Source organism: Rhinolophus ferrumequinum, chromosome 22, assembly GCF_004115265.2.
Source record: "Rhinolophus ferrumequinum isolate MPI-CBG mRhiFer1 chromosome 22, mRhiFer1_v1.p, whole genome shotgun sequence".
NCBI classification, from domain to species: domain Eukaryota; kingdom Metazoa; phylum Chordata; class Mammalia; order Chiroptera; family Rhinolophidae; genus Rhinolophus; species Rhinolophus ferrumequinum.
Genome location: NC_046305.1, coordinates 52,485,032 through 52,499,099, shown reverse-complemented (window position 1 = coordinate 52,499,099; position 14,068 = coordinate 52,485,032).

Below are 14,068 nucleotides of genomic sequence, written 5' to 3'. Positions count from 1 at the left end.
CGTGTGCCTGAGGCCAGGTGCTTCACGCCGAGTAGTCCCAGGAAGTGGGGGGTAGCGGAGGCTGAGGTCTTGGGGTGTGGGGGTGAGAAGGCCCTGCTGCTCATGGCCCTGACCAGCCCCTATGGCCCAGCTCGGAGTCCAGCCCTCAGACATGGCAGCCCCCTTGGATCAGGCCGATGGCCTCGTCGTGTCCGCTTTCCACAAGTACTCTGGCAGGGAGGGCGACAAGCCGTCCCTGAGCAAGGGGGAGCTGAAGGGGCTGCTCAGGGGGCGCTGTGCCCCAGGCCCCCTCTTCCCACCTCTTGCCTTTTAGAAGCTTGCACGGTTGGACGACAGGCAGGGACCCAGGGCCGGAGCTCCTGGGCTGCAGAACCATGGCCAAGCCTCGGCTTTATTCAACTCCATCGGGGAAAGTACCTTTCGGTCCCGGCACTGGCGGGCCACTCGGGGCGCCAGAGGGAGCGCCCTCGTGTGGGGAGAAACCAGGACGCTGGGGGGAGAGTCGGGGTTGGTTTTCTTGAATCCCTGGGGAGGGGCCAACGGTGGTGGCATTGGCCATCAGGGGGGCCTTTTCTGTGAAGAGGTAGACAGAACTTGGACTCCAAAGGAAAGTCAGCAGGGGAATCTTTTGGCTCCCGACAACGAACCCTCAAATAAAGCAACTCAACTTCATCTAAGACACACGACAAATAGAATCTGAATCCTGCCCATCCCCTCCCCTACTTTCAGGGCTGAGAAAATCTTCCCACAACGAGGGAGGTGTGATTTCTGTGGGCAGAGACCCACGGCCTCGGAGAAGGCTGCTCTGGGAAGGCTGTCAAACCTTATTTTGCAGGGATCTGGTGGGTGGGCCTGCCAAGAGGTTGAAGAGAATCAACAAATGACACAGCACCCGACCCCCCCCCCCCTCGCCCCCGCGCGAAGTAACCAGGCGTGTCCACAGTAGTGAAAAGGAACAGAAGCATGGATTTAAGCAATAAAACAAAACCCGGAACAAATGGCAAATCTTTTGTTGGCTTTGAGGGTGTGATTTTAAAGGCTTTTTTGGGGTGAGGTGGGAGAAAGCAGCATTGACAATGGAATCTGACGAGTGCAGCCGTCGAAGGGTGGGACTGGGTGTGGCGAGGGGCACAGATGGCTCATTTTTATTGCGTTTGCCTCCAGACTGCTCATTTTTATTGCATTTGTGTAAAGTTGGAAGTGAACCCTTTGAGCTCACTCGGTGGAGCAGGGTCTGGGCTTAGAGGAGAGGGAGAAGGTCAGGTGTGAGCTGGGGCGTCACACCTGAGGTTGGTCCCGGAAGTCCAATTCGCCCGCAGGTGGGACAGTGGGAATGGCTCCTTGTTCTCTCGTGTGCATCACTGACGTTAATCCTACGATCGCGTCACTCCGACACCTACACTGGGACAGAATTTCTGTTCTGCAAAATGAAGAGTTTTGGAGACTGGTTGCATCACACTGCGAATGTACTTACCACTACTGAACTGTACACTTAAAAATGGTTAAGATCAGGTAAATTTTATGTTATGTATTTTTTTTACCAATAATAAAATTTTTTTAAAAACCACAAATTTAAAAGTATTACCAAGAAATAAGCATCTATTATATGATCTCTGAGGAAAGAGTGAAGATTGGGAATATAAAATGGAGTCATGTTAACCAAGCTGCTAAAATTATTAATATTATGAAGGTTGAAGCATGAGGAAAGATTCCATTCTTGTTCTGTCTAGCCAGGCACCAAAGTGGCAGCTTGGAAAGCTCAGCACCTGCTGAATTTCATCCCCCACTGGCTCCCCTGCCGGGGCCTTTTTGTGCAAGACACAAATTAAATGACTGTTCTCAGCAGCCCCGCCTAGGGTACCTCCAGGGGACACAGCTTTTAACACACCTTACAGGCAGGCCTTGGAGATATGGGTTTGGTTCCAGACCGCCGCAGTAAAGTGAATATTGTAATAAAGCGAGTCGCACAAACGTTGGTTTCCCAGTGAATATAAAAGTTACATTTACACTGTAGTAGACTGTAGTGTATTAAGTGTGCAATAGCATTATGTCTAAAAAACCAATATACATACCTTAATTAAAAAATACTTGACTGCTAAAAAATGGTAACCATCATCTGAGCCTTCAGAAAGTTGTAAGCTTTTTGCTGGTGGAGGGTCTTACCTTCAATTTGTGAAAAATGCAATAAAATGAGATATGCCTGTACTAGACCATCTCTAACATCCCATCTAACACTACCGTGTTTCCCTGAAAATAAGACCGACTCAAGACAATCAGCTCTAATGTATCTTTTGGAGCAAAAAGTAATATAAAACCTGGTCTTATTTTACTATAATACAAGACTCGGTCTATAATATAATATAATATAATATAATATAATATAATATAATAAAATATAATATAATACTGGGTCTTATATTAATTTTTGCTCCAAAAGACGCATTACAGCTGATTGTCAGCTAGGTCTTATTTTTGGGGAAATATGGTAATGTACTATAGTTCTTCAGCTCACAGCCTTACTCCTGGGCTAGGCAGTTGGGCCATGTGTTTTTATGAGATATCTTATTGCAGCTATGAAGTCCATTAAAAGCAAGTATCTAAGTAAACTGAAATGACTTCCTCTGAATTGCTATGGATAAGGAATTCCCACAGGGCAGAGAATAGATCTCACCCATCATGGCAGCCAAGGCAATGAAGAGAGTTCCTGGCACACAGAAGGCACTCTCTGAGTACATACTTGTTGAATGAAAGAATAAATAATGGCAGGATAGGTGTAATAAAAAAAATACTTCGTCTTCTGGACTCCATCTTGCTTGAGCCTGCCATGTTAGTTTGAAACTTCTGCTTAGCCCTGCACGTAGATATGTTACTTGTTAAAAGATTCTAACCTGTAGCCTAGGAATTCCGGAAACAACCTTCCTGCTCAAAACTACCTCCCCAAGGAGACAAGGAAGGTATGTACAAAAATAATGACTGTTTATCAAAAGATTTATAGGGACCTGTGACTGAGACTATGGCAGCTGTAGTTTCTTGACCAAAAGCAAAGAAGTTTCATCATCCCCCTCGGACCCTTGCTGACCTCCAGGCACCTGTGGTCATTAATCACCTCCTGACCTTAAACCTCTCCCATTTTTCCCTTCCCCTGACATACAAGAAGCCTGAATTCTATACTTTCTCCAAGATGGTTCTTTAGGACGCTAGTCTGCCATCTTCTCTGCTTGCCGGCTTTCTGAATAAAGTCGCTTTCCTTGCCCCAACTCCTTGTCCTCTGACTTATCAGGTGTTGTGATTCAAGCTTTCACTCAATTACAGTTGTATTTACCACACTCAAACAACCAGTGTCAATAAACTAAAATGCATCCTTCCATAGCTCTCTTTATACTCACGCCACTATGTAGAAATACAGTTCCACACAGGATGGAACGTAAGAAATGTTTTTGTATGATGTAATTGCATCCTAAAACTTAGATCATGATACGTACTTCTCTCATTTTATTTTTTCTCTATTTAGCAATGTATCATGAAAATTCCTTCAAGTCAACTGGTAGAGAGCTAAATCTTTTTAACAGCTGTATATTACGCCATGGCATGTAAGCACCACAGTCTAGCTGACCATTTCCTATTTCCCTAATGGTGGCATTTCCCACCCCCATTTTTGTTCACTACAAACTATAATAATAATATTGCTGAATAAGCATCTTTGTGAACACATTCTTAAGGACCGATGCTTTTATTTCTTTAGTACAGTATCCCAGAAGTGAAACTGCTGAGTTGAAGGGCACATGCATATTTAATTTAAATAGCTATTGCTATATTACTTTCCACAACAGCGATAAGAGTTCACACTTCCCATTAGAAGGAAACGAGAGAAGCCTTTCCCAGCATGGACAGCCTTAGGCAGCATCATTAAAAAACTTTTACCCTGTTTGACAGGGTCCAGTGGATTTTGAACTAAAGCGGTCTAGTGGTAGCTGAAAAAAATGAAGATGAAAAACGCATCTTAAAGAAAGCGTAATCTTATTTCACTTATATGTGGAACGTAAAAAACAAAATGAACGAACAAACAAAACAGGCACAAACTCGTAGATACAGCGAACAAATTGGTGGTCATCATATGGGAGAGGGGTTGAAGGGGCTGGGTATAAAAGGGGAAGGGATTAAGAAGTGCCAATTGGAAGTTTCAAAATAGTCATAGGGATGGATGCAAAGTACAGCACAAGGAATACAGTGAATGATATAGTAATAACTACGTGTGGTGTCAGGTGGGGACTAGACTTATCATTCGGTGATCACTTCGTAAGGTAGATAAATGTCTAACCACTATGCTGTACACCTGAAAGTAATATAATATTGTAAGTCAACAGTAATTGAAAAATAAATTTAAATAAATAAATACAACAAAATGTGAAGGTTGGGAACAACAACAAAAAGTGCAGTCTTTATCAATGATGCTCTCTTGTGTTGTGAATGCATTTTTGTGGGCAGTTTCCCAGCTGCTGGAAACACTCTAATTCTCCACCTAGACTGACAAGGGTAGGGGCAGCCCACTCCATCTTCAAATAACCCCATTTCTTGTCTGATAACTTTGAGATGCTTTCGGAATTTTTTCAGGGCCTTGTTGCAATTGTAAGCTATAGCTCCTGTTTCCTTAATTACTTCATTTGTGGATAGAGAGTACCATGCAGAGGAACTTGTACCAGCTTTAGTGCTGAGATGTCCATACATCACTTGCTCAGAGATAATAAAAATGGTTCCTGCAGTAGAGAGTTGATTGGCATTTTCTTTGTCTTTTTGGATTATGGAGGTGTAGAAGAATGCTTTCTAGGTCAGGGAAACTTTGTTTGATTTGAAAATGTAATGTCACCTTTAATCTTTAGGCACAGCTCAATATTTAAATGGTTAAGAATTCAGATTTTAAAAAATACTGAAGTGATGTTGCTATGCCAACGAAAATAAGAATATTTTGGTACCTGAAAATTACACACTATACCAGAATACTGAAATGTAGAAAACAGGCATTGTGATCACCTATTCTTTAACAGACATGAGCAAACAGTCAGATTCTCAACCAAGCAAGAAGCCCCTGTGCCTGCTCTTCTTTCTCAGGGGACAGAGTAAATGTTCGCAGTCTGCTGTGGGGGAACTGCCTCCAGGAACCAGTCAAAACTTTTTAATGCATTCCTTGGTCCTGTTCAAAGCTCAGAGCTGAGGTGTGAAGTCTAGGAATAGGTAGATGTGATCCAAGACCCAATCAGAAAATTAGTAAGTTTGGTAGTGGAAACTTCTCCAAGAAAGTGGGAAGAGCCTTAAAAAAAAATGTGTGTGTGTGTTTCCCCATTCCTTGCCCCAAATTTCGGGGGGAAAAATTCGCCCTCTTTCTTTTTTGTCTTCCATTGCAGATCAGGGCACCGGGCTGGGGCTGATGGAGCTCACCGGATGGCTTTCCTTTCTACACGTGGCAGGGTCCCACTAACCCTGTGCTAGTCCAAACACTGGTCCTTTGGCACCCCCTGCTGACCATTCGCTCCCCATTCAGCTTGGTCTTGCCTATGGGAGTGGCCTGAGCGGTCCGGGGTTGACAATGGGTTGCCTGGGAGAACCAGATGGCCAGATGTTTGGACAGCAGCTGGCTGGAGCAGAAGCCAGACCCCACCCTTCCTCTTTAGGATCAAATAACACTGCCCTCGTGATGGGCGGCCCCACAGTGTAGGGAAAAAGTTAAGTTAGACTTGGCTCTAGTTCGTCTTCCACACTGCTGTCAGATGTGTCTTTCTGGTAAATAAAGCTGGTTGCACAGCTTCCTATATTGGCTTCTATGGACTGAATGCTCACTCCCGCCCTTCACTTCCACCCCCACCCCTGCCCCCGCGTCAATTTATTGTAGGTTGGGGCCTTTGGGAGGTAAGCATGTTCGGATGAGGTCATGGGTGTGCAGCCTCCTTCTGGGATTGGAGCCCTTATAAGGTCGCCCTCTGCTGGTGGAAAGGAGTGCTGCTCGCCTGCACCACCGGTCCTGGTGTGATCTTGCCAGGTCTATTCCATGGTTTGTTCATGCAATGTCTTCTGTCTCATGGCAAACCCACTCCAGGTTCAAATGTCACCTCCTTTGTGATGTCTCAGGTCCCAGGCACAGGTAAGAGCTTCCTGCTTTTATCTCCCGTCGTCCCCCCCCCCCCACAGTCCTCTATCCTAGTCGTTATTACACCTTAGTGTAACCGGCTGTTTATAAGCCTGTCCCCTCCCCACTCCCCTTTCTTCCACCCCCTCTCCTGATCCCAGCTGTGAGCTCCTCAGCGGGAGGGACCACGTCATCCGCATCTTTATTTAGCACAGGGCCTGCCACATAACAGGTGCTCAATAAATCTCTTCAAGTGACTGGGTCAACTCACTTCTACCCTGTGGAGGGCTGTGGGATAAAGGACTGAGTGTGGGTACCCCCAGCCTACATGGGCGGATGGCTGGGGGCAGGCAGGAGAGCAGCCACGGGGCCGGCTCCAGATCCCAGGACAGACCTGGACGTGAACCCTGGCTCTGTCGTTTCCTGGTTGTGTGTTTTTTGGGAAAGCCACGTATTCGCTCACAATGGCCTCATCTCTGAAATAGGGATAATTACAGAGACCACCGTGCAGGGTCAGGATTAATGGGAGGAGGTAGGCTGACGTTTAAGAGCCTAGGTACATGTGTTAGTCTGATGGACACATACAAAGTAAAGCACAATAACAAAAAAAGTAAAAATCATTTGTACCGTGAATAGTTTTTTTTTTTTTAAGATTTGTATTAAAAATATAGTTAGCATACAATATTATATTAGTTTCAGGGGTATACCATAGTTATTCAACATTTATACACCTAAAGAAGTGATCACCACAAGTCCAGCAACCGTCTGACTCTGTACCATGTTCTCACATTATTATTGCTCATGCTGTACAGTACATCCCCATGACTTATTTGTCTTATACCTGGAAATTTGGACCTTTTATTCCTCTTCATCTTTTCCTCCCTTTTTAATTTTTCAGTCACAGTTGACATTCAATATGATTTTACATTAACTTCAGGTGTACAGCATATAGGTACACATTTATATAATATAATAAGTGATCCCCTCGACTAGTCTAGTACCCACTTGGCACCATACATAGTTATTACCATATCATTGACTATATTCCCTATGCTTTACTTTACGTCCCCACGACTATGCTGTAACTATCAGTTTGTACTTCTTAATCCCTTCACCTTTTTCACCCACCACCTCAATCCCCCTCCCATCTGGCAACCCTCAAAATGTTCTGTGTATTTATGAGTCTGTTTTGTTTATTTTGTGTTTTAGAGTCCACATATAAGCAAAAACACATTGCACCTGTCTTTCACTGTCTGACGTACTCCACTCAGCACAATACCCTGTGGGTCCATCCATACTGCTGCACATGGCAAGAATCTATTCCCTCCCCTGGCTGAGCAATATTCCACGGTATATATGTACCACCTCCTCTTTATCCATTCTTCTGTTGACAAACATCCAGGCTGCCTCCATATCTTGGCCACTGTAAACAATGATGCAGTGGACATATGGATGTACATGTCCCCTTGAAGTAGCTTTTTGGGTTTCTTCAAATAAATACCAGGAAGTGGGATTACTGGGTCTTTCCTCGTCTCTTGTTATATAGCCTTTGTCTGGTATAAGTATTGCTACTCAGGTTTTTTGTTTTTCTTTTCTATTTCCATGAAATAACTTTTTCCATCCCTTTATTTTCATCTGTGTGTGTCTTTCAATCTGAAGTGAGTCTCTTGTAGGCAGGATATGTAAGAGTTTTCTTATCCATTCAGCCACTCTATGTTTTTGATTGGAGCATTTAATCCACTTACACGGAAAGCAATTGTTGATAGATATGTAGCGTTGCCATTTTATTATTCATATTTTTTATCTTCCTCCCCCCTCCTCCCCGCTTTAAAGAAGTCCCTCTAACATTCCTTGTAATACTGGTTTGGTGTTTTTTTTTTGTTTTTTTTTTTTAACTCTGTGCTTCTTTGGCTTGTATATCTGTTTCCTTTATCAGGTTAGGAAAGTTTTCAGTCATTATTTCTTCAAATAGATTCTCAACCCCTTGTTTTCTCTCTTTTTTCCTTTTGGACCCCAATGATATGAATGTTGTTACGCTTGATGTTATCCCAGAGGCCTCTTAAAATATCCTCTTTTTTAAAAAAATTCTTTTTTCTTTTTGCTGTTACAATTGGGTGTTTTCTACTACTTTGTCTTCCAAATCACTGATTTGATTCTCTGCCTCATCTAGTCTTCTAGTGATTCCTTCTAGTGCATTCTTCATTTCAGTTATTGTATTCTTCATTTCTGACTAGTTCTTTTTTATCGTTCCTATGTCTGTTTTTATGCTTGCCATCTCTCTGTTGAAGTTCTCACTAAGTTCCTTGAACGTCCTTATAACCATTGTTTTGAACTCTGCCTCTGGTAGTTTGCCTGACTCCATTTTGTTTGTTTATTTATTTATTTATTTTGAGTTTTCTTCTGTTTTTTTCATTTGGGACTTATTTGTTTGTTTCCTCATTTTGGCTGCCTCTCTTTGTTCCTATGTATTAGGTAGGGCTGCTATGTTTCCTATTCTTGACGGGTGGCCTTATAGTAGGTGTCCTGTGGGGCCCAGTCACAGTCTCCCTGGTCACCTGAGCCAGGTGCTCCAGGAGTGTCCCTTGTATGGGTTGTGTGTGCCCTCCTGTCTGCTCTTGGCATGTCAGTGGGTGGGATTGACCCTCAGGCTGACTGGCTGTGAGATTTGGCCACGTCCACAGCTTATAGGCTGCTGTGCAGGGGGCTTATCTCATGGAGCAGGATTTGCCCCAGCAGGTTCTGGTACATGTTCAGACTTCCCTTTGTGTGTGCCTCTTGTGGAGCTAATTGGGTGGTGCTCTGCTGTGGTCTGAAGACAACCTCCAAATATATTGGTTCTGGGGCCACTTGGGAAGGGCTCCAGTGCAGGCCCAGGTCAGCCACTGCCTGAGACTGACCAGGGACTACCTGGTAGGAGCTACAAAGCAATCCACAGTTGGTCACTGCCTGTGCTGTACCGAGGATGGATGCCACCAGTACCGGGTCTGGGGTAGCTCTGCAAAAAGCCAGGACACTCTGAGGCCTGCTGCCACCTGCCAGCTCTCATAAGGGTTAGCAGCTGGTAAAGCCTCCTGCTGTGCCAAATTGGGTGAGGAGGGTCTCAATGAGTCAGCAGGGTTGAGCATTGGAGCTCAACAGGCCAATCCGATTCAGATTTTGCCGGTTGGGGGCGGGCTCAATACAGGAAAGATGGCGCCCGCCTGCAGGCTGCATGCGAGGAGGACCCCTCACAGGAAAATGGGGACTGTCCCTCCAGTGCTGGCTCGAAGTTACACCACTCAGTCTCTCACCATATGTCACGTCCCCCCGCTGGAGCCCAAGGTGAGTGCCTGCGAGCGAGTGAGTCTGTGCAAGGGCAATTTAAGAGGACGGCTGGGTTTTCTGCCGCCTTCCGTCCCACCTGGATGGTCGGAATCCCTACTGTTTTTCACAGCCAGATGTTGTGGGGGCTCCTCTTCTAGGCACCAGTACTCTGAGCTCGGGAGCCTGGTGTTGGCCTGGGGTCCCTCGCTACTTTGTTGGGAACTTCTGTGGCTGAGATATCTCTCCTTGATTTTCACCGTCACATGCAGGTATGCGGCTGGTTCCGTGTCTCCGCCCCTCCTAGCAGTCTCCACATGGCTTTTTCTTTATATTTTTAGTTATAGGAGTTCTGTTTGACTAAACCATAAATGGTTTTCCAGGTTGATTGTTCTATACTTTAGCTGTAATTTTGATGTGTTCACGGGATGAGGCAAGAACAGTGTTTACCTACTCCGCCATCTTGGATCTCCTTCCTTATGTTCTAATTTATGTGCTTTTGTATAGTCCAGATTTTCTGTACTCAGGATGGATTACTTTTTATAATTAATGAAAGAAAAGAAGATTGAAAACATGAAAAAAACCTCTTATGATCAGACTAAATGTCAGACTGCAACTCTGGGAGGGCAAAGATCCTGTCTTTCTGTCTGTATTTATTTATTTATTTATTATTAATTTCAGGTGTATAAAACAATGTAATAGTTAGACATTTATCATTTATATCCCTCACACAATGATAAACCCTTTCCCTCCATCTGCTACCCCTCTGACATTGCATATAGCCGTTACATTTCCACTATGTCCATTCCTAATGCTGTACTCCACTTCTTGTAACTATATATATATATATATATATATATATATATATATATATATATAAAATTATAGTTGACATTCATTATTGTTCAGCTTCAGCTTCAGGTGTACAGTGCAGTGATCAGGCATCTACATCATCCCTGAGGTGGTCTCCCTAATGAGACAAGTGTCCGTCGGATACCCTACAAAATCTTTACAACATTATTGATTACATTCCCCAAGTTGACTTTCGTATCCCCGTGGCCATCTTGTGGTTACCAATTGTGCTTTCTGATCCCCTCACCTTCCCCCTTATCCCTCCCCCATGTAGCAACCCTCAGTTTTTCCTCTATGTCTCTGAGACTGTTTCTGGTTAGTTTATTCATTTATTCTTTTCTTTAGATTCCAGATAGAAGTGAGATCATATGGTATTTGTCTTTCTCTGTCTGACTTATTTCACTTAGCATAATGTTCTCTAGGTCCATCCATATTGTTGCAAATGGTAAGATTTCATTCTTCTTTATGGCTGTGTAATACTCCATTGTATAAATGTACCACAGTTTCTTAATCCAGCTGTCTACCTGTCTGTCTTGATGTCTCTGCTTCTCCAGTGCCGGGGGCAGCCTAGCCCCCTGCAGGTGCTACGTGAATTGAATGCAGGAAGACAGACCCTGGGAGAGCAGGCATTTGGGAGAGAAGGGAGGCAGTGATGGGCCTCAGCTCTCATCTGAGTTGGCTGGAAACTTGATCCCTTCCCTGCTGGCCTGTCAGAACCTCCAAACTGTTTTGAGGTCTTTGGATCCTCCAAGCTGGATTTGGGGGCGTCCTCTTGCTGAGATCCCTCAAAGATCCCTGGTATCTGTGTCTACCATAGCCTGTGTGGCTGATTCATGATGTTTCCTGGGAGCATAGACTGATATGGCGGAGGGGATGGAATGGGAGTGGGGGTGAAGCACGGGCCACTGGGGTGACAAAGGCACTGGGCCCTCGGGAAAGGTGAGCTCGGTGGCTGCTCTCATGGGAGGTGGGTGGGGAAGCCACAAGCACTCAGGGAAGAGCTTACATGCTTCACAGTTTAATAATGGGACTAATCCCTTAGACAAATCCAACACACCTTGGGAGTGGATCCTCTTTGTCTCAACAAAGTTCAGAGCAGGTGTGACCCCAGCCTGTCCTTGGGACCAGCCCGTCCTCACCAGCTGGGATCCTTCCTACCAGGTTCACCTTCCCTTGCTGCTGGACAGTTGACGGGCAGCCCCTCTGTTCCATTGGCTTTCCCTTGGTCAGCCTGAGGAACCAGAAGGAAGGTGATGGCTTTAACCACAGGGTCACCCGCAAGAAGCTAAGGGGGGAGAGCTGAGTCCTGCCCTGAGCGGGAGACAGCTCCTGTCCCCTGGAGTTGCCAGTCTAATGGTAAGATAGGGCTTGTCTCTGGGTCGGTCAGAGCGAGCCCAACATGGATCTCTCCCTTGCCCTTCCAGTCTGATGCCAAGAAGATAATGAAGTGTCCTTGGCCTTCTGGGAGCAGCAGTTGGAGGGTGGGCTGTGTGTGAGGGGTAGGGACATGAGCCTTTTCAATTCAGAAAGCAGGCAGGACAAGGGTAGTCCCGGGCCATTGCCAAGACAGGCCAGCAGAGGGCAGTAGTGCTTCTTTGGAAGGAGGGAGGGCAGGTGCAAGAGGGAGGGGAAAAGGCGGGAAGTTGGTTCAGATCCCGGGGGCTCTCAGGAAGAGGGTGGGGAACGGTTTGGTGGGGGCTGGTAGACACAGAGGTGAGCTGGGCTAGCAAGGTGCCCCTCCTGATTCACATCTTGGCCTCGGGATGGGTGGGTTGCATGGTTTTCTGGGCTCTGTGCACCAGAAATGCATAGTCTCTGTGTTACGGGATTCCAGGTGGGGGAGGTTGACTTTTCCTCCGCCTCCACCCACTCCTGGTGGCACCTGGTCCTGATGAAGAATGCACTCTTCCAGTGCATTCTGACTTTTCTCTCAGATAAGCTGGTTGGCTTTTCTTTCTTGACTGATGAGATCGTTCCCTGAGACGCTCCCTTCCAAATATTTAGCAACGTCATTTACATGCACGAGTGCTTTGTATGGCTTTCATTTGTTGCTGTGTTTTGTTTGGGGTGGAAATTGAGGAAAAGGTTGCCTCTCACGTGTGACTCATGGTATAGGATATTTCGTGCGTGAAAACAGGCCCCAGAGGCAGAGATAAACAAGAGGATATGAAGTCTCCTAGAATTTGTAGGAATCTCGGAGAGGGCTTCGAACATATGTGGGGTGAGGGGGATGGAATCCAGACAGGGACAGTCGTAGCAATGGACAGGGAGACCCCTGTGGACAGCTAGGTAACAAATGCAATTCAGAAATTTTCATGTACAGATTCCGCTTGGGGAAAAATACATAAGACTTAAAATATTTTGGCGTAAGTGCTGGAAAAGTTTGAAACGGCTGGAGATGGTGTTTGTGGTGTGTCAGACCCGTGAACAGCAGATGCCAAGCTGTCCTGGTGTGTCAGAGATACTAGGTGTCATTTTTGGGATGTGCTGCTTTGGATGATGGCAGATCAGGACTGCATTGGGAAGGTTCGGGAGAACGTGTTGTTTCCAAACACAGTTGTTGCGAACCTGTCCTCCTTTGAGTCAGAATTGAAACAGGCAGAGCCTGCTCCATAGGCTGGGGAATCTGCAAGCCAGGGTGGTTTCTATGCCCTCTGTCCTCTGGGGCCATGACTCTGGGAGGAGGGTCCTGGTTTTTGTGACAGGCAGTGGAGGTTCATGGCAGTGAAATGAGGATGATTGTACTTCTGGCCTGAGCGATATGACGGAGGAAGTAAATCCCAAGCCTTGGTGGAAGGACTTGGTCAGCGGGGTTGCTGGGGTGAGGGAGGCTGCAGGGAGCCAGCGGGACTTGATCCGAGCTTGGGAGGTGGAGGCCCGTGGGTGGGCGAGAGCAGGAGGAAGGACATGCGTTCAGGGACACAGCCTGCAGGAGGGTGTGGGTGGGACCCCTCACACCACAGCAGAGCGAGCTGGGGTGGGCTGTGGAAGAAGGCCTCAAATGCAAGGACAGACGGGAGTTAGAACTGTCTGGTCAGAAGCAATGATCTCAGAAGAAGAAAGTTCCAGCGGGAAGCGGTCACATTTAGAAGATAGTAGAAATACACTTACATTATTTAGAAGATAGCAGAAATATGACACCCAGCTGCGTCTGTGGAAAAAGCCCAACGGGGCACCATCTCTGTCTCATCTCCCTGGACCTCCCTTTGGGATCTGACGATCTGATCCAAGGCTCAGGTTTCCATGTGTTTGCTCAGTCTTTTTCTTCCTTTAGTGACACAACCAGGGGGCCGAAGTCCAGCCCCAGGGGGTCCCTGGGCCAGAGCGTGACTGGGTGGGACTTCAGGATGATGTCTCATTTCTGGCAGCTACAAGGAGAGCGGCTGGAGATTAAGTGTGCCTTCATCGCTGGCCTTGGGAAGAGGAACTTCGTATCAGTTATGGGGAGCCCTTTGATTGCAGAAACACAGCGTAACTGATTTATAGTGACTTATAAACAGAGACTTATTCTCTCCTATAACAACAAAATCTAGATGTCAGAGGTTCCTGGTTTGGTCCATTCTGCTGCTCCGCCATGCCAGTTTCTCTGTAATTCTTTCCACTCCCCTCAGGAAAGGTGCTCCAGTGACAACAAACATAGCTCCTCCAATGACAACAGCTAAAGGGGATGTTTTCTTCCGGCATCTTTTTCTTACCAAGGCAGGAAATCTTTCTCATAAGCTTCTCAGAAGACTTCTTCACATCACCGGTTCGGAGGGGCCACTTCCAGATACAAAGGAATCTTTGAGATGTTTTTGG